Raw genomic sequence first — 21,165 nt, forward strand, 5'->3', positions numbered from 1 at the left:
TTCTAAGAGGATTAGACAGGGTAGATTCAGAAAGAATGTTCCCGACGGTGGGTGTTATAGGCGGAGGACAAGACTCCATGAGAGGCCAGGCTGACAGGGTACAAATCTCTTTATTCCACACTGGTCACAACAATCATTCTTCTCCATTCCACGCAGGGTTTCCTTCCCCGAACTGCTTCCAGGTCAGGATTTATATCCCGTGGGGAGCTCCTCCAATTAGAAGCTTCACCCCCTAGTCACCTGAGTAGATCATACTCTGAGCTGTATGAGGAAAATTGGATGCTTCACAAATTTCGTCCCTTTAGGGGGTCGGAACACCTCTCTCACCCCCAAGTCTGGAGAAATGCCCATGTCCTAAGCTGGAGGGTCACATGGCCGCTTGGGTTGTGAGTTCCGAGGTGGTACAGCCGGTCCGGGAGCTGTGTAGCACACCAGGGACTGCCCCTTCTGTGATGATCGTCATAGCTGGCATGGCATAGTTGGCAAGGCTGCCGATACAATCGGTGCCAGCATATCGTCGCCAGATGGCCCAATATCCATTCAGAATCTGCGCCGCTGTCTGTGCAGTCCTGGCCAGATTCACGGGCGCCATAGGTCCCCCGCCGTCTTAACGTTCAACAGGAGGCAGAAGGGGCAAGTGGTTCCCTTCTGGCCTTGGGGCTCTTCTTTGGCCATACGGAGTCCTTCGTGGGCCTCCGGGCCTCGTGCTGCTGGTTCCTGATCATGTTGTCATACGTGGTCCAGGTGGTGGTGTGTCTCTGAACTGCGTAGGAGACTGGTCCCATCTTGTGAGGACTATCCCAGGTCCTCTCGTAAATGACGTCATGTCACCTGTTGTGAAGGTGAGTGCTTGTGAGTGGCGGTAAGAGTCCTTCTCAGAGCGGTCCTGCTGCTGACGGACCCGTGCCCCAACGTGGGGGAGGACGAGGCTGAGACATGCCCGGAGTTGGCACCCCATGAGCAACTCTGCCGATGCGATGCCGGTTATGGCATGAGGCGTTGTACGATAACTAAAGAGGAACCGTGTCAACCGCGTTTCCTGTGACCCCGAGATCATCTTCCTCATGAACTGCTCGTTCGGCTAGCCAATTGGAAGCTGATGGTACGGGCTGTCCGCATGTGCCTGATGCCATTCGTGGCCATGAATGATGCAAACTCCTGCCTTGTAAATGCTGCCCCATTGACGGCCACCATGGCCTCGGGAGATCTGTGCATGCAAAAAATACCACGCAATCTGTCTGTAGTAACTCGTGTGGTCGTCGTGGGGACCCGGTGTACTTCAAGCCACTTTGGGTGAGCGTCCACAAATATTTTTCTTTTAAATTTAGAGTACCAATTAATTTTTTCCAATTAAGGGGCAATTTAGTGTGGCCAATCCACCTGTACATTTTTGGGCTATGGGGGAGAAACCCACGCAAACACGGGGAGAATGTGCAAGCTCTACACGGACAGTGACCCAGAACCGGGATCGGACCTCGGCGCCGTGAGGCAGCAGGGTTAACACACTGCGCCACCGTCCACTAATATAAGGAACGTGACCCCCTGAAACGGGCTGGCAAAGTCGATGTGTACGTGGGCCCATGGCTTCTCCGAGGGGTGCACGGGGCTGCTGGTGGGGCCTTCTGGTGTCCCTGGCATGGGTTACAATTGTGGGCCACCCGCTCAATCTCAGCATCCAGTCCAGGCAATCAAATGTTGCTGCACAGCACCATTTTCATTTTGGCCACCCTGAGGTGCCCATTATGGAGGTCTTTCAACAGAGGCACATGCCCCCGTTCGGGTACGACCGCCCGCATCCACACAGGAGGACGCCTCTTCGATAATCATTTCGGGCAGCTTGGAGGTGTAGGCCCTCAGCCTGTCTGGTGTCACCCTAAGTCGGGCCCCATATTGGATCATATGACGGACCCTTGACAACCCACGGTCGGTCTGGGCCCATTCCCAGATATCAGCAGCCATTACTGGCGACGTGTCCATGAAATGGAGAGCGGCTATCACCTCCGCGGTTGCTGCAGGAGCTGGCGGCTTTGTGGGTAGGGGCAGGCAGCTCAATGCATCTGTGTACAGGATTCTTGTTCCCGGGCAGCGTTCTAATGTAGACTCGTAGGCTGACAGAAGCAGCCCCCCCCCCCCCAGGCAGAGGCTATCGGTGGAACCACCCGATCTCTTTAAATAATCCCAGAGGGGTTAGTGGTCGGTATAAACCGTGAACGGCCGTCCATAAATGTACTGGTGGAATTTCCGTACTGTGAACATCACTGTCAAGCCTTCCTTCTCCATCTGGGCTTAGTTTCGCTCAGCATCAGCCAGCCTGTGGGGTGCAAAAGCTTTAGGTCGCTTCGAGCCATCGGGCATGCGGTAGGGCCAACCCAACGACGTATGGCTAGACGGCGCACGCGAGGAGCAGTGATTTTTCGGGGTCAAAGTGAGTCAGCAATTCACCTGACGAGAGCCTCTGCTTCACCTCTTGAAATGCCTTCTGATGCGTGGTCCCACTTCCGTCCCTTCTTCAGTAGTTGGTGGAGTGGGCTGAGCAGCATTGCCATTCTGGGTATGAACGTCCTGTAATAGTTCACCAGGCCTAGGAAAGAACAGAGCTCCATTTGGTCACAAGGGATGGGGGCCTGGTGAATCGCCTGCACCTTTTCCTCCACTGGACAGAGGCCTCTGCTATCCACCGGTAACCAAGATATGTGACCTCCGGCACGTGGAAAACGCACTTCTCCTTCCAGAGGCAGGCCAAGGCCCAAGCAAACCGCTCAAGGATCTCGGTTAGGTTCTTCATGTGTTCCCATCGTCCAGATAGACGGCCACCCTTGGCAACCCTCGCAAGATATTCTCCATAACCCTCTGGAATATCGTACAAGCCGAAGAGACTCCGAATGGCAACTGCGTACATTTGTACAATCCCCGATGGGTACTGATTGTCACATATTTCCGTGAACTCGGTTCGAGCATCAGCTGCAAGTATGCTTGGCTCATGTCTAGTTTAGTGAACATTTTTCCTCCACTGAGCCAGGCATAGCGATCCTCGATCCAAGGGCCCGGATAATGGTCAAGTCAGGATACCTGGTTCATGGTCACTTTATAGTCCCAACAGAGCCGCACCAACCCGTCCGGCTTCAACATGGGGAGTACAGGCGCGGCCCAATCGACATATTGGACAGGGCGAATAACACCCAACTGCTCTAAACCGGTCTACCTTGGCGCAAATTGCCTATGGCACAGGGCGAGCACAGAAATATCGGGGCTGGGCATTCTCTTCCACACTAATCATGGTCATAGCTCCTTTAATGGTCCCAGGGCCTTCTGCGAAAACCGAAGGGAACTTGGACAGCACTCTATCCGATCCACAGGGGTACATTTGATACACACGTTGCCAATCCAAATGTAGGTGATGCTCGCCAATAGGCTGGGCCCGTTGCTGCAAACTACCACCAATGGTAGGCACACAGATTGGTCTCCATATGCCACGAGCACATGGGTGCTGCCCTCGATTTCTAAGGGCTGCCCGGCACCCCTACCCGTGTTGCGAAGCTCCAGTGGCTGAAGACCTGTCCGGATGGTGGTAAATGTGCGAAGACTGATGACTGATGATGCCGCTCCCGTGTCCAGTTCCATCTCGGTGGGCTGTCTCTTTAGCAGCAGCATCACCAGGATGCGTGTCGTTCTTTAGCCAGTCACACAGTGCAGGGTAGGGTTGGCTCCTCAGCTTCCAAGTCCTCAGTCCTCCAGGGAATGCATGCGGCCTCTTGGGGGGGAAATGGTTCATTGCCGGGGAATGGCACCCTCATGTGATTGCCCAGAGCTTCATTCCTGGCCTTGGCGTCTGTCTTCCAGGATGGCTGAGTCGGGGATTCTGCGGAGAATCACGTGCCAGCGTCGGGGTGGCGTGGCCCATTCCGGGGGCTGGGAGAATCCCGCCCAGGATCTATCAACCAACCAGGAAACAATGGTAACAGCTGTCTCCAAATCCAATAAAGCATTATATTCATGCAAAAAAAGCATTAGTAAATACAAAATATCCCTTTTAGCAGAGATAGAATTGAATTGCCTGAACTTCAAGGGTGTTTTACTAAGGCTTACACGAGGGGAAGAGTTTGGACACCCTTGCTTAAAGCTATGAAAGTAATTGTTTATTGGATTTTTCTTCTTTTTTTTCTTAAATTTAGAGTACCCAATTAATTTTTTCCAATTAAGGGGCAATTTAGCGTGTTCAATCCACCTAACCTGCACATCTTTGGCGAAACCCACACAAACACAGGGAGAATGTGCAAACTCCACACAGACAGTGACCCAGAGCTGGGATCGAACCTGGGACCTCAGCGCCGCGAGACTGCAGTTCTGCGCCACCGTGCTGCCCGGAAGTAAGTGTTATGACGTACTTGCAAGGATCAAGTGGGTGCAGTAAAGCACGAGAGGTCATACTGCATTCGTGAGTGCCAAGTTATACAACAAGGAAGTCATGGGCTGACAAATAAGACATAAATTATATTTAATTGCCAAACAAAAAATGATATGAAGGAGTATGTTTTGGTATTAAAAGATTTACATAGTTCCATACGTTTCTTTTATTCTCCACATTTTCATCAAATACACAACAAAAGACAACCAACAATAACAAATACAGTAGCAATCCCCAAACAGCATCCTCTTCATTGTATAAACCTAAACATCGCCCATACACTCCAAATAAAACAAACCAAAAAGACCAAAAGGAAATTAACGGTCATCCTCTAAACAATCTGCTCAACCCCACCACTAGCCCCCCTCCTCGTGTTCGATGGCACCCAATTCGTGAAAGTGCATGATAAACAATGCCCATGAATTGTAGAACCTTTCCATCCTCCCCTTCAGTTCAAACTTCACCTTCTCGAGCGTCACAAATTCCAGCAGGAACTCGTGCGAAGCCGAGGCACGGGCGGGAAAGCTGACCTCCACCCCAGCAGGACCCGCCTCCTGGCAATCAGCGAGGCAAAGGCTAAAACATCTGCCCCCGCACCCGCCTGCAGCCCAGGACGGTCCAACACTCCGAAAATGGCATCTAGGGGCCCTGGTTTGAACCTCACATGCACTATCCCCGAGATGACCTGAAAGACCTTCCTTCCATACATCTCCAGCTTTGGGCAGGACCAAAATATGTGAACATGGTTTGCAGGGCTCTCTCACATCACTCACACACATCCTCCACTCCCTCAAAGAGTTCGTTCATCCTTGCCCTCATGAGGTGCACCCTATACTCGACCTTCAGCTGTATCAGCCCCAGCTTCGCGCATGAGGTTGAGGTGTTTACCTTCCAGAGCACCTCACACCACAAACTGTCTTCGATAACCTCCCCCAACTCTTCCTCCCACTTGGCTTTGATCCTCTCCAAGGATATTCTATCCTCCCCCAAAATCCTCTCACAGATCGCCGACACCATCCTCTTCTCCATTCCCCCTGTCGTCAATACCTCTTTCAACAACTAAGGAGCTTGCACCATCGGGAAGCTCTGAACCTCCTACCTGGCAAAGTCCCGGAGTTTCAGGTATCTAAATACTGCCCCTGCCCCAGTCCATATTTCTCCCCCAACTCCTCAAGCCTCGCAAAACGACCTCCCAGGAACAGGTCTTTTAATACCCTGACTCCCCTCTCCTCCCATCGCTGGAACCACCCATCCAACTTCCCTGGCTCAAACCTATGGTTCCCCCTAATCGGCATCTCTCTTGACCCCGCCCACAGCTTAAAGAGCTGCCTCAACTGCCTCCAAATCTTCCGTGTTGCCACCACCGGACTCCCAGAATATTTATCCGGGGCCATCAGGAGCGGCACTGTTGCTACACCCTCAGCCCCGACCTCCTGCAACACAGTTCCATACTGTGGGGTTATTTTGTCTCAAGTTAAATCCACACCAAATTTCAGCACACTTCTCTGTACATCTCTCTACGGGGGTGGGGTGGGTGAGTGGATATAGTGCCTGCACTTACTGACAGCATTGGGGAAGTCTACCAATTACATCCATTAACAACCCTTGGCAAAAAACACAACATACAGGCAAAGGATGGGCTGGGCCTCTGCTTGCTTGCAAATTTCATGTTTCTGCACACTTGGGTGACCATGCCCACCAGCGTGGTTCATATAGGTTTAAACTGGAAAATAGAACCCTTAGTTTGGGTGGGTGATGTGATTGCCATAATAAGTCGCAGCTTAACAGATGGCCTGTAAAGTGGTGGACTATGCCATTCAGATCCACACAGAAGGTGGAGTCTGACTATTTCCTTCTCACACACATGTGGGTATTAAAGAGCATGTTAGAGCAATTATTTCAATCAACAAGTGCTGCAGTTCAGTTCCTGGATGATATTGTGACATGATCAAAAATGTACCATGGCAGTATAAGCTGATTTTGCTTTCACCAAGTTTTAAGATCCAGATAGATTTGGTAATATAGTGACTACTAAAACAAAATGTGTTCCTCCTTTGCACAGAAGTGCTTGCCACTTTTCTCTTCCACAGATACAGGGCTAAAGGACAGGACAGGTGTGAGAACAAGGTCTCTAATACAGTCCCCACCCTCATCCACATACAGACATTTTAATTGCTTGAATGATTTTGCCTCATATTTGATTTTCTTAATATCAGCTTCCTCAGCTCACAAACATTTCCTTATTTTTATATTCCATATGTTTGCCCACAAGTGAGATGTGTTCCCCTGACAGCGCAGAGAACAAAATTCATTTCAGGTTCGTCAGTTCCATTTCCACACACAAAAGTGCATACGATGCACCTTTCCTTATGTGACTGGCCCCCAAGGTGTGAGGGTTGTCCAATGATGAGAGGCTGAGAAAACTGGGCTTATATTCTCTGGAGTTTAACTCCACCCCAATTACATGTTACCAGAGATGGCATAATCAATTACTTTGCCATAATGTGGGCAAGTGTGTCACTTTGGTAGCAAGAATAGGAAGACAGATAATTTTTTTAAAGGTGTAAGATTTCTAAATGGTTGAGGTTCAGAGAGACTTTAGTGTACACATACAACAACACAAATTTAGCATGCAAGTACAGCAAGCCATCAGGAAGGCAACTACAGGTTGGCCTTTATTGCAAGGGGACTGGAGTACAAGAATAAGGGGGCGGGATTCTCCGCCGGAAGGATTCTCCATTTTGCCAGCACCCAGGGGATTCCAGACGGCGTGGGGCTGCCCTACAATGGGAAACCCCATTGACCGGCCGGTGTAACGGAGAATCCCGCCGGCGGGTCAAGGCTGAAAGGTGGCTTGGCGGGGCGGAGAATCCAGCCCAAGGATGTCTTGCTACAACTTTATGGGGCTTTGGTGAGACCACATCTGGAATACTGGTGTGCAGTTTTGGCTTCCAGATTCATGGAGGGGTATACTTCCACTGGAGGCAGTAAAATATGGGTTCATTAAATTGGGTCCTGGAATGAGAGAATTGTCCTATAAACTGAGTCTATAGTCTCTGGAGTTTAGAAGAATGCCAGGTGATCTCATTGAAACATGCAAGATTCTGAAGGGGCTTCACAGGCTAGAGACAGAGGTGTTTCCCATGAGTGGAGAATCTAGAACACGGGGGAACAGCCTCACGACAAGGAGACAATCATTTAGGACAGAGATGAGCAGAAATTTCTTCACTCAAAGGGGAATGAAATGTTTGAATTGTCTGCCCCAGACGTTTATGAATGTTATATCATTAAAATACATTTAAGGTTGAGATCTATAGATTTTTGATCTTTCACCTGGGGAGCAGGCAGGAAAGTGTCGTTGAGACAGAGGGTTAGCCATAATTGTATTGAATGAAGGAGCAGGCTGAGAGACATGGTTTACTGCTGCTCCTATCTGTTATGTTCTTATGCAATTCCAGGCATCCATTGAATACCCCAGGGAGTTGTGGATGATCAGCTATTGAGTATATTCAAGACAAGACTTCAATGTGTTTTTGGCTACGAAGAGAATTAAGTGTTATGGAGTTGAGGTAGAAGATCCACTGTTGTTCTGTTGACTGAAGGAGCAGGGTTCGATGGACCAAATAGCCTACCTCAGCTCCCATTTCTTATGATATTTTACTCATCCAGGTGGGTATTCTATCCAGTGTCAGCCAACGACTCAATCACTCCTTCTTCTCTCCACCTTGTGGTCAAGTGGCTGATGCCAAAAACTCAAGCGACAAGGGGACTGACAAGAGGAAAGAGTCTTCAGACATTGCCTGAGAAATATAGGACAAGTAGTGTCCTGGGGAGACAAAGAAAGGGACACAGGACAAATGTGAAACTATGGGTCAATCATGTAAAATACAGGACAGTTCATCACCCTGCTGGCATTTAGCGTGTCAGTGCCAGGCCAACCAACTAATCGATAACTGGGCATCCACTGAATGACACTGCGGACATTGGTATCCACAAGGCAACACGGGGGGGGGGGGGGGGTTGTAGCAATGAACTCAGATAATTTAACTTGTACCATTTTCAGCAACAGGTCGGCTATTCCTGCATTCAGATTGTAGCAGAACCCGCGCCCAACAGCCGGGGCCCCGCTTGCCATCGCGTTCCTCTGCCAGAAAGAAACTCCAGCAACTTGGTGGAAAGTGACACAGAATGAAAGACGTACCTCGGGCCCCTGCCCGGGGGGTGAAATACGAACACAAACTACTCTCCCGATTGACCGAAATCGCCACAACTTGACAGGCCAACCACTTCCGGTGTCGCCTCAAAACAGATCCCCCGAGCACAAGGCGCGGCTCCATCAGGGCCGGGGGCCCACAGCCCAGGGCTCATTACTGTAGCTTGACAGCCTTGGATCCATGCTGGTATTGCGGCTCTCCAAATCCCGCCCTGTCTGTTGCGTACTTCTGTTACCCCCCCCAACAACCACTTTTTTTTAAATAGCAGAAATCCGTTTATACGAGGATGATTATTTTAGGCAACAGGTTTCAACACATTCTATTGAGCCAAGTTGCTGCACTCAAATAATCATAGAATTTAGGGTGCTGAAGGAGGCCATTCGGCCCATCGAGCCTGCATCTGCCTTTGGAAAGAGCACCCTACCAAGCCCACACCTCCACCCGATCCCCGTAATCCCACTCAATCCTTTTTGGACACTAAGGGCAATTTATCATGGCCAATCCAGCTAAACCGCTGATGCGACCATCAATTCACTCAAGCACATGAGTAGAAGTAAACTGTGGCTTTAATCGACTTACAACTGAGCCTGCCTGCAACTAGCTGAACTGAAGGCAGGCTCGCAAGACCACAGCACTTTATACTTCCGGTTGTGGGAGAAGCCATGGGTGGAGCCCTGTACATGCTCCTCATCTCCCCCTGTGGGCAGAGCCGCGCAACGGCTCATAGATGGAGCCCACAGGGACACAGTGATATACAGTGTGAATTCATATTATACATTCACCACATTCACCCCCTGTTAAAAAATCAAGTCCGGCGGGGGTGACGGGTCTATAAGTTGAGTCGGTCCCGTGCTCGAATCGTTCGCTGGGACCGGCGGAGCACCGGGGTTGCAGCCGCTTCGGATGGCTGTGTGCTGATGTCCGGTGTGAATCTGAGTGTGGACTCCGGGGGTGGTTCGTTCCGAGCTTCGTTCCTGACCGGTGTGACGGGTGAAAGGGGGCGCAGGAAACCTGTAGGCACGGGGGCGCAGGGCGTGGGGTTTCGGGTGGGGTGTGGTGTGAGGAGTACCTCGGCGGTAGTGGTGGTGGATCCTGCAGGCGCCAGGTCCCGGAGGGAAACGATGCCCTGCCGGCCGTCGGGGTGCTCGATAAATGCGTAGTGGAGGTTTGAATAAAGTTGCAGGACCCTCTCTACCAGCGGGTCTGTTTTATGTGTCCGGACGTGCTTCCAAAGGAGGACAGGGCCCGGTGTCCTCAACCAGGATGGAAGCGAGGCCCCCGTGATAGTGCCCCTAGGGAAAACAAATAATCGCTCGTGAGGAGTCTGATTAGTGGCCGTACACAGGAGGGACCTAATCGCATGGAGCGTGTCGGGGAGGACCTCCTGCCAGTGGGAGGTCGGGAGATACATGGACCGTAGGGTCAGTAGGACGGTCTTCCAGACCGTCGCGTTCTCCCTCTCCACCTGCCCGTTCCCCCTGGGGTTATAGCTGGTAGTCCTGCTCGAGGCGATGCCCTTGTCGAGCAGGTACTGACGCAGCTTGTCGCTCATGAAGGACGAACCCCTGTAGCTGTGGACATAGCTAGGGAAACCGAACAGGGTGAAGATACTGTGCAGGGCTCCGATGACTGTATGGGAGGTCATATCGGGGCACGGGATGGCAAACGGGAAGCGAGAGAATTTATCTATGATGTTAAGGAAGTACACATTACGGTTGGTCGAGGGAAGGGGCCCTTTGAAATCGATACTCAGTCGTTCAAAGGGCCGGGATGCCTTTACCAGGTGGGCCTTGTCTGGTCTATAGAAGTGCGGTTTACACTCCGCGCAGATCGGGCAATTCCTGGTGACAGCTTTAACCTCCTCGGTGGAGAAAGGCAGATTGCGGGCCTTGATGTAGTGGGCGAGCCGGATGACCCCCGGGTGGCAGAGGTCCTTGTGGATAGCCTGTAATCGGTCGTCTTGCGCGCTGGCGCATGTGCCGCGGGACAGGGCATCTGGGGGCTCATTGAGCTTCCCCGGATGGTATACGATATCATAATTATAGGTGGAGAGTTCGATCCTCCACCTCAAGATTTTGTCATTTTTAATTTTGCCCCGTTGCGAGTTGTCGAACATGAAGGCAACCGATCTCTGGTCGGTGATGAGGGTAAACCTCCTACCAGCAAGGTAGTGCCTCCAGTGCCGTACGGCTTCCACAATGGCTTGAGCTTCTTTTTCGACTGAGGAGTGTTGAAGTTCCAAAGTGGAGAGGGTTCGGGAGAAGAAAGCTACTGGCCTACCTGCCTGGTTCAGAATGGCAGCGAGGGCGACCTCTGAGGCGTCGCTCTCTACTTGAAAGGGAACAGATTCATCCACCGCCCGCATAGCAGCTTTGGCAATGTCCTCCTTCATGCATTGAAGGCCTGGGACCCCGTTTTCCACGACGTAGCCGAGGATGGCTAGTCTGGTTGTGCGGAAAACGCATTTCTCCTTATTGTATGTGAGGTTGAGTTTTTGGGCGGTTTGGAGAAATCGGTGGAGGTTGGCATCGTGGTCCTGCTGGTCATGGCTGCAGATGGTGATGTTATCCAAGTACGGAAACGTGGCCCGCAGCCCGTACTTGTCCACCATTCGGTCCATTGCTCGTTGGAACACCGAGACCCCATTTGTGACGCCAAAGGGGACCTGGAGGAAATGGAAGAGGCGGCCGTCTGCCTCGAACGCCGTGTAGTGGCGGACCTCCGGTCGGATTGGGAGCTGGTGGTATGCAGACTTCAGATCCACCGTGGCGAAGATGCGGTACTGGGCAATCTGATTGACCATGTCTGCAATCTGGGGGAGGGGGTACGCATCGAGGTGCGTGAACCGGTTAATGGTCTTGCTGTAATCAACGACCATCCAGAACTTTTCCCCGGTCTTGACAACCACCACCTGAGCTCTCCAGGGGCTATTACTAGCCTCTATGACTCCCTCACGTAAGAGCCGCTGGACTTCGGCTCTAATAAATACCCTGTCCTGCAGGCTATACCTCCTGCTGCAAGTGGCCATGGGTTTGCAGTTAGCGGTGAGGTTAGCGAAGAGTGGAGGGGGGTCGATTTTTAGAGTTGCTAAACTGCATATAGTGAGAGGGGGCAGGGGTCCGCCGAAGCTGAGTGTTAGGCTCCTGAGGTTACCCTGAAAATCGAGTCTGAGTAGGAGAGGGGCGCGGAGGTCTGGGAGGACATACAATTGGAAGTTGGAGTAGTTGGCGCCCTGTATCGTTAGTGTCGCAACCGTGCGCCCTTGTACCTGGACCGAGTGCGACCCCGAGGCGAGGGAGATAGTTCGCTGTGCTGGAAAGATAGGGAGCGAGCAGCGTCTTACCAGGTCTGGGTGAACGAAGCTCTCGGTGCTCCCGGGGTCAAAGAGGCACGGTGTCTTGTATCCGTTGACTTGAACGGACATCATGGAGCTTCTGAGGTGCTTTGGCTGCGACTCGTCCAAAGTGACTGCGTTGAGTTGCGGGTAGTCGGTGGCTTGATCTGCAGTGCTGGAGCGGCCCCGTGATGACTGTCCGCGGAGGTCGTAGTCGTCGATTTGCATATCAGGTGATGGCCAAGATGGCGGCCCCCGTTGATCGCATGTGGCGGGCGGCGAGGCAGATGGCATCTAAGATGGCCGCCCCCGTTGATCGCACATGGCGGGCAGCGAGGAAGATGGCGCCCAAGATGGCGGCCCCCATGAATCGCACATGGCCGGCCGCGTGGAGGAGGATTGCCAAGATGGCGGCCCCCATGAGTCGCACGTGTCGTGCGGAGGTGGAGGCGGCAGACACGCTGCCACATTGCGGGGTCTGCGGGCCTGTGAGCTGGAGGGGCGATTGTTCTGGGTAGTGTTCGAGTTCGAGGATTTGGTTTGAGCCAGGCATACCTTCGCAAAGTGTCCTTTCCGTCTGCAGCTACTGCAGGTCGCGTTGCGGGCCGGGCAGTGCTGCCGTGGGTGTTGGGACTGGCCGCAAAAGTGGCACGATGGCGCTCTGTGGTGGGCAGGTGGCCGTGCGGCGCAGGCCTGGGGTAGTCTCTGGTCGGGGGTCCACGATGGGGTCGCATGGTGAGCTGGGAACGAGTTTAAATCTCGAAAAGCGACGTTAGAGGTCGCTAGTGTTACTGTGTCCTCCAGGGTCTGGGCCCCTTTTTCGAGGAGATGCTGGCTCACGTAATTGGACCGGACCCCTGCAACATACACATCTCGGACGGCGAGTTCCATGTGCTGGGAGGCTATCACAGCCTGGAAGTTACATTCCCGTGCTAGAGCTTTTAGGTCGCGCAGGTAGTCTTCTAGCGACTCTGCAGGGCGCTGGCGGCGGGTAGTAAAAATATGCCGCGCGTAAACTTCATTTACGGGCCGCACGTACAGGCGGTCGAGTTTTGCGAGGGCCTTGGTGTACCAGTCGGTACTATCAAGTTGAGTTGAAATGCGATGGCTCACCCGTGCATGTCAAAGACTGAGTTTCCGTTCTTCAGTAACAGCAGAGGTAGTCGACGCAGCTTCTGCGGCCTGTGGATCGAGTTCCAGTCGATCAGGTTTGAGGGCTGATTCCATGGTAGTTTTTTTAAGTCGATTAAATTATTGCGACCATCAATTCACTCAAGGACACGAGTAGAAGTAAACTGTGGCTTTAATCGACTTACAACTGAGCCTGCCTGCGACTAGCTGAACTGAAGGCAGGCTCGCAAGACCGCAGCACTTTATACTTCTGGTTGTGGGAGGAGCCATGGGCGGAGTCATGGGTGGAGCCCTGTACATGCTCCTCATCTCCCCTTGTGGGCAGAGCCGCGCAACGGCTCACAGATGGACCCCACAGGGACACAGTGAGAATTTATATTATACATTCACCACACCCGCACATCCTTGGACTGTGGGAGGAAACCGGAGCACCCGGAGGAAACCCACGTACACACGGGGAGGATGTGCAGACTCCGCACAGACAGTGACCCAAGCCGGGAATCGAACCTGGGACCCTGGAGCTGTGAAGCAACTGTGCTTACACTATGTTACCATGCTGCCCTAAGTATACAGAATTCAAAGATAGTCCTAATAGCAAGACTCAGAAGAGCACTGTATTTGCACTGTATACTGCATATAAATAATCCCAGACACACCCTCAGCCTTGCCATGTTACCTCTTTATCCATGTTGTCTCAATAACAGAGGACTCACTTCTAGTAGTGGCTATGTGGTGAGCAGTCATATGCTTGGTGGCTCTCACCAGTATACTTTGTTTTTGACCCTTTTTGCCCGGTTTATGAGCAATATTTTGGAGGAAATTTGTGTCGATGGAATAAGATCCCCTCATACAAGTAATGTCTGGTAAATATAACCCAAGGCAGAAGTCAGGCAAGGGATCGGTGCCAGTCTCAGAAGTTCCTTGAGTCTCAGGAGGGGGGAACATGGCGGAGGCATCTACTATGTCGTTGGCCCCTCAGTGGTCGATTGAGACGTTGGTGAGCTTCTTGATGCTGAATTTAAGAAGCAGCGGCAGGCGGTCGCTGAGGATCTGGAGGAGGCAATGAAGAGGGCTTTGGCCCCAATTCAGGCTGACATGGACATGATGCATATAGAGGTACAACCGGCGGACAGGTGTGTCAGGTGCTCGGGGAGTCCAGCGAACCATGCCCATATGTTCTGGGCATGCCCGGCACTGGAGGAGTTCTGGAAGGGGGTGGCGAGGACGGTGTCAAGGGTGGTGGGATCCAGGGTCAAGCCAGGATGGGGACTCGCGATTTTTGGGGTTGGGGTGGAGCCGGGAGTGCAGGAGGCGAAAGAGGCCAGTGTGCTGGCCTTTGCGTCCCTAGTAGCCCGGCGAAGGATCTTGCTACAATGGAAGGATGCGAGGCCCCCAAGCGTGGAGACCTGGATCAATGACATGGCGGGTTTCATTAAGCTAGAGAAGGTCAAATTCGCCCTGAGAGGGTCGGTACAAGGGTTCTTTAGGCGGTGGCAGCCTTTTCTCGACTTTCTGGCTCAACGATAGGGTACGGGGACAGCAGCAGCAGCAACCCGGGGAGGGAAAAGGGGAGGGAAAAGGGGGGGGGGGCCGACAATGACTATGTTTGTTTATTTAATTTTAATATTTTTAAAGTTCTTTTGTTGTTCATTAGGGTTGGGGGGGTGGGGGGATGTGATACATGCGCCGATACGGTCTGGGGGTGTCACAGTTATTATGGGTTATTTTGTTGCATTTCATTGTTTGTCATTATGTTTTATATTTTCTGTAAAAAATTCCAATAAAAATTATATAAAAAAAAAAAAGAGGTACAACCGGCGATGATACAGAAGGTGGAGAGGGCACTCTCTGACCATAGTGATTGGACTGTCTCCCAGGAGGCAGAGATGGTGTTGTTGGCTGACGAGTGTAGAGTGCTAAAGACCAAGGTTGACGATCTGAAGAACCGCTCCAGTCACCAAAACCTAAGAGTCGCTGGGCTGCCGGAGGGCTCAGATTCCACGGACTTTGTTCAAGATGTTCGGAAAATTGGTGGGAAAGGGGGTCTTTCCGACCCCTCCTGTGTTGGACTGGGCCCATAGATCACTGAGACAGAAGCCTAGATCTGGGGAGTCACCAAGGGTGCACATAGTCAGGTTTCATCATTACCTGGATAAGGAACAGGTTCTGACGTGGGCGAAGGACCATTGAAACAGTAGATGGGAGGACCATGCCATCAGAATGTCCTAAAATGTTGGGGTAGAGCTGGGAAGAAGGTGTGCAGCAATTAATAAGGCCAAGGCTGCTCGGTACAAGAGCAACGTGAGGTTTGTTATGATCTACCCAGCTCATCATCAGGTAACTTTCAAGGACAGAGACTATTACTTTGATACCCGGACGATGCAAATGAGTTTGTCAAGAAGCACTGGGAGTGAACTAAAGTCATTAAGGACTATGGAGTTTTTTGTTTGTTCATTGTTATGTTCATTTGTATTTGTATTTTTTGTTGGACTTTTGTAAAGTGGGAGAGGGTTTGTGGCTGTGTCTGGGCTTGTTGGTGGGTGCTTTTTCTGGGTGAACTTGGGAGTTTTTGGGGGGATGGGGATTTGGGTATTGATTTTCCTCTATTGTTCTGTATTTAAGTTTGGTATGGGTGGAGGACTGATCATTGATATACTGTTTAATTGACATTGATTTCTACCCTAAGCGGGGTCACCCTGCTTGCTTGTTACTATTGGGGTGTTCTTTTTGTTTTTTTAGGGTAATGAGCTTAGGCTATTGGTTTCTGTTCTGTTTGGGTTTGGGGAAAGGTATGGGGGGAGAGGGGCTTTTGTTCTTTTGTTGGTTGTCAGGGTGGGGTGGGGTGGGAGGAGGGGGGGAGGGGGAAGAAGGGGGGAGGGGTAGATTGCTGACAGTGATGGTTCCTTTGTTTTTGGACTGGCTTGATGAGGAAGTGGCATCCATCTTGGGTAGGCCCAGATCTGGTGCAGGTTGGAGCATTGCTGAATTGCATCACAAGGTGGATATGGCTGATCATGGGTCAGGAGTGGCGGGGTCAGAGACCCCCTGTCCGGTTGATAACTTGGAATGTGAAGGGGTTAATTGGCCCAGTAAAACGGTCCCAGATATTTGCGTATGCTGGAGATTTGAATGTGGATGTGGTTTTTCTATAGGAGATCCATTTGAGAATCAAGGATCAAACAAGATTGTGGAAGGGATGGGTGGAGCAGGTATATCACTTGGGTTTTGAATGTAGGGTGCAGAGAGCGCTGTGTTGATTAACATGAGGGTGGCTGCAGTTAATATATTAGCAGACCCAGATGGGAGGTACGGAATTATCAGTGGGTTGTTGGCCGGCACGCTGGTGGTTTTGGTCAATGTGTATGCACTGAACTGGGATGACACGTTCATTAATAAGGTGCTGGCTTCTATACCAGATCTTGATTCACATCAGCTAATTATTGGGAGGAACAACTTCAATTGTGTTTTGGATCCTAGAGTGGATAGGCCAAGTCGGAAATCTCTGAGATCATCAGGGTGCCAAAGGAGATGTTGATGTCCATTGAACAGGTGGGGTGGGGGGTTGGTCCCATGGAGATTCAGGTTTCTACTTGTGTTGTTGGCCCCTCAATGGTCAGCTTCTTGACACTGAATTTAAGAAGCAGAGTCAGGCGGTCGCTGAGGATCTGGAGGAGGATACATGCTCACAATTTAGGTTTCAGAGGGATGAGGAGTTTTATTTATTTTCCCATTTCCATCGGGTTTACTCCCGGATCGACTGGTTTGTGGTGGACAAGCCTCTTCACCCTGGGGGTGGGGGGGCTACTCAGTGATCTTTATATCGGATCATACTCCGCTGGCTTTGAAAGCAAACCAAGGCAGGCCAGCAGCACGGTTCAATTCCCGTAACAGCCTCCCCGAACAGGCGCCGGAATGTGGCGACTAGTGGCTTTTCACAGTAACTTAATTTGAAGCCTACTTGTGACAATAAGCAATTTTCATTTCATTTCATTTCATTTTGTGGACCTGATGTTGGAGCCAGGCTGCTCTCATCAACCCCTATGGACACTGGATATGGGGTTGTTCATGAATAAGAAATTTTGTGAGTGTGTATCCTCTGCCATTGCAGGGTACACTGAGTTGAACAGGAATGAGGTGGTCTTGCCTTCCACGTTCTGAGAAGCCCTGAAGGCAGTTATTAGAGGGGAGATAATCTCTTTTATCTCTTAAAAGGCGCATAGGGATAAATCTGGGAAGATGGAGAGAGCAGAGGCTGGTGGACTCCATTCCCGAGGTGGCATCACTCCAACACCAGAGTTATTGGCAGAAAGAAAGAAATTGCAAATTGATTTTGAGTTGTTGTCAACAGGTAAAGCAGTGAGCCAGCTGTGATGCTCGAGGGGTCTCTTTATGAATATGGGGAGAAGGACAGTCATCTGTTGGCTCACCAACTGATACGGCAGGCTGCCTTCCGGGAGATAGTGCAGGTTAGGGACTCGGGTGACCAGTTGGTTTCTGTCCCAGAGAATGTTAATGACGTGTTTGAGGCCTTTTACCTTGGCTTTTATGAGTCAGAGCCCCCAGAGGACGATTCATCAATAAGCAATTTTTGGATGGGTTGACCTTTCCGGAGGTGGAGCAGGACAGAAGGGAACAGTTCAAGGCAATATAAGGACAGATGGCAGGAGTTGGAGACTCCGATAGTGCCAGAGGAGGTCATGAGCTATATTTGGTTAATGCAGACAGACAAAGCACCGGGTCTGGATGGGTTCCCCTTTGAATTTTACAAACAGTTTGCTGGACAGTTGGTCCCACTTCTGTTGGATATGTTTAATTATTCCGTGTCCCGGGGGTTGGGGGAGAAAATATTGCTGGCCACTGGCGCAAGCGTCGATTTCCTTAATTCGATGAAGGGCAAGGATCCATGGAATATGGGTCGTATTGGCCTATTTCATTGTTAGCTTTGCCGAGTTAGGAGAGGGTAAGATTTCGGACTTACCGAAGATGTAGCAGGCCACACATTCAGGTGAGCTCCTTCTACAAGTGCAGCAGATATATGATTTTATTTTGGATGGGCCTTCGGGACCCGGCTCCACACTCTGCAAGATACAGAGAAGGGGGCTTCAGTTCAGACTGCTGAGGCCCAAGATCTGTGTGTGGTGAGAGAGAAATAAGCTGCAGATTGCAGCTGTGAGTCTCCCAGTCCAACATGAATGCAATCGTCGGGAGGAACTTGCAATATTAATTCAGGATGTACAATCCCTGCATGCAATGAGAATCTTCAGTCCCACTTCCCTTGTTCCGCATTCAGCCACCAATGGAAAAATACTCGTCTGGTTTCATTTTCCCTTTCACTGGCTGCCCCCTCTCTCGATTTCCCTTCCACTCACCACATTTTGCTGCAGTTGGTTTCAGCTCTGCCCATGCCCATAATTTCACCCATTCTCCAATCCTCTCTTAACCCGCTGCCAGTCCCTAGTTTCTCAGTCTCACTTTCTTCCCTGACTGACAACCCAATCTTATTCTCCATGCCCCATCCCTGTCACACTTTGCCTCTCTCCCCAGTCACATGCAAGCACTTTCAAATTCTTAAGTGCTAGATTTTGGCAGGTGTGGAGGTCTTGTGGTGCAGTGATAGCATCCCTACCTCTGGGCCAGAAGCTCTGGTTTCAAGTCTCACTTCAGGACTTGGTGACCATGGAAGATATTTTCAAGTTGATTGTCAGCCTGTAAACCCTTCCAACGTGCCTGATGGCAGGAGAATTTCCTGGTCCGCCAAACTGCAGAAGGCAACAGCAGATCACTGCAGTACTTTGCCAAGCATAATCATAGACCAATAAAGGCCAATGTCCTCTTTGGGCATGGTACGTGAAGGAGGACTTTGGCTGTCTATTTGTGGCACTATCAGTGGTGAAACATCAATATCAATGCTACAGTTTCAGAAGCAAAAAAGGGAAGTAATAGAAGCAACTGACTGAAATTATGACAGATATGTTTTACTATATGTCGTGGAAATTATAGTAAAGACAAATGTTTTGATGTTCGATTTAAGGAAATTCATTTACACAAATATTTGCGGAGAGGGGAGTGGTCTAGCTGCATAGCCATTCTACAGCATTCGGTCATACACTTGAACACCATTATATTTATAGTGTGAAATAAAAAAATTTGAAGAGATAAACCTTGGGAACAAACGCAAGTTGAGATATGAAAGTTTTGCCCTTGGTTTTAAAACAATTCTCGAGGACGTATTGTGTTGTCTTTCAGAAGAACAACTTCTCATAATAAGGCCAAGTCCAAAATATTAAGCAGTATTTTGTTTACGTTACCTGACCCACTTATTTTTGTTCAAAAGCAGTGTTAAACTAGAGTCAAGCATTTCCCAGCATGCTTCTAAAAGGGCAGCTCATTAATTTCCCTTCCACACTATACAGAAACTTTGATTTAAATATTGTCTCAAAACTTTGGAAAGCTGAGAAACTTTAAGAGCAGTCTGTCCATTCTCTTTGATAAACATGCAAATAAAGTTGGCTTTACAAACCAGAAGAAATGTGGGCACATTAAACAGGTGGAAGATATGTTCCTCATATATAAAAATAAAAATAATGATTTTGTCTTGTGTAACTGATTATAATTCCTGTCTATTAATTTAAATTTATGGCCGTGCCGATTTTAAAGTTCACAATAATTACGAATAAAAAGGTTGTGCTCCTTTTGAGAGATGTTTTTTGCGACAAGCAATGGTTAAGGTGTGATCTTGATCTGAAACTAATGTGGCATTCAATGCAATGACCGCAATGTTTAAAACTTCTGAAACTTACATTTATTGGGAGAAAGACTTGTTATCTGTTTAAAAATCATGTGGGTGCAAAGCATGCAAAGGTTAGGACTTTTTATATAAATTTAAATAATTTACTTTATTTGAACCTTTCTATAATAGTTTAGAAAGTTGTTGTTTATTTCTACTAAGTGCATGAGGATGGAATGCAATTTGTTCAAAATAAGATCACATTTGTCTTTCATTTATTTTTCCTCTTTTTCTTTTACATTGCCTTGCACTGTTCCCTGGCTGAGAAGACAGGCAGACAGATAACTTCAATGAGCTTGTCGCTAATGTTTTAGTCAAAACCTAAATACTGTGATGCTAATATGATCTGTCACTGAGCGAGCTCTGTCTAGGATCAGGCTGCCCACATGTATGATGCAATATAGTCAACCAGATGACAAATGTCAGGTTTGTTCAGTAATTCGAATATAGAAAAATGGATTGTCAGGCTTGCATTGCAACAAGCATATACAGTCCTGAATTGGTTCCCAGCTGGCATATGCAGAATGTTTATCTATTCAAGCATACATTGCCTCCTGAATCAAAGATGTGGCATCATGTACATTAGCAACTTTTCCTGATTATTTTAGAAAATGCCTGCTACCCATACATACAATTGTACTTAACAAATAGACTGCCATAAGACACAGACTGCATTACCGGCCCTGAAAATCCACAGGCCAGCTCCACCATGGAATAGTGGCAAAATAATGACCTCTGTGCACTATCAGGGCTTAATGAAAGATCATCTGCTTTAAATAGCCCTCGGCCACTATAGGAGCTGCTTAGGCCCCAGCCAGATTAGGGGTTGTGGTCGTCACCACTGATGTATTATACTGTATATATATATATGGGTTTTACGGTAAGGCCCCTGTACTACAGGTACGGGGGTAGATCGCTGCCTGCTGGCTCTGTCCAGTAGGTGGAGTATAAATATGTGTGCTCTCCGTACAGCAGGCATTTCGTCAGCTGCTGTAGGAGGCCACACATCTCTGTGTAATAAAGCCTTGATTACATTCTACTCTCGTCTTGTCGTAATTGATAGTGCATTAATTTATTACACAGAGGGGGATGGGTGTGGGAAACCAGCTGGTGCCAGGTCCCTGAGGGAGACTGTCTTGGCAGCCGTCGGGGTATGCTACGTAAGTGTACTGCGGGTTGGCGTGGAGTAGCTGTACCTTCTCAACCAATGGGTCCACCTTGTGGAGTCACATGTGTCTATGGAGGAGAACGGGTCCTGGAGCTGCCAGCCATGTTGGGAGCGAAACCCCGGAGG

General features: G+C 49.9%; 1 protein-coding gene across 3 annotated transcripts in view; it reads right to left on the bottom strand.

Moving 5' to 3' along the window:
• stx17 (syntaxin 17) overlaps positions 1-8,790 on the bottom strand; it is an 85,203-nt gene extending 76,413 nt beyond the window's left edge. The window contains exon 1 of one of the 3 annotated variants that reach the window (XM_038797652.1): positions 8,607-8,790. The gene's annotated coding sequence lies outside the window, so the exon portion shown is untranslated. Of the gene's footprint in view, positions 1-8,459 lie in introns of all 3 variants that reach the window. The other 2 variants (XM_038797651.1, XM_038797650.1) reach the window with 2 other exon arrangements.
• Positions 8,791-21,165: the final 12,375 nt, after the last annotated feature.

The sequence above is a fragment of the Scyliorhinus canicula genome, chromosome 5 (genome assembly GCF_902713615.1).
Source record: "Scyliorhinus canicula chromosome 5, sScyCan1.1, whole genome shotgun sequence".
Lineage (NCBI taxonomy): Eukaryota > Metazoa > Chordata > Chondrichthyes > Carcharhiniformes > Scyliorhinidae > Scyliorhinus > Scyliorhinus canicula.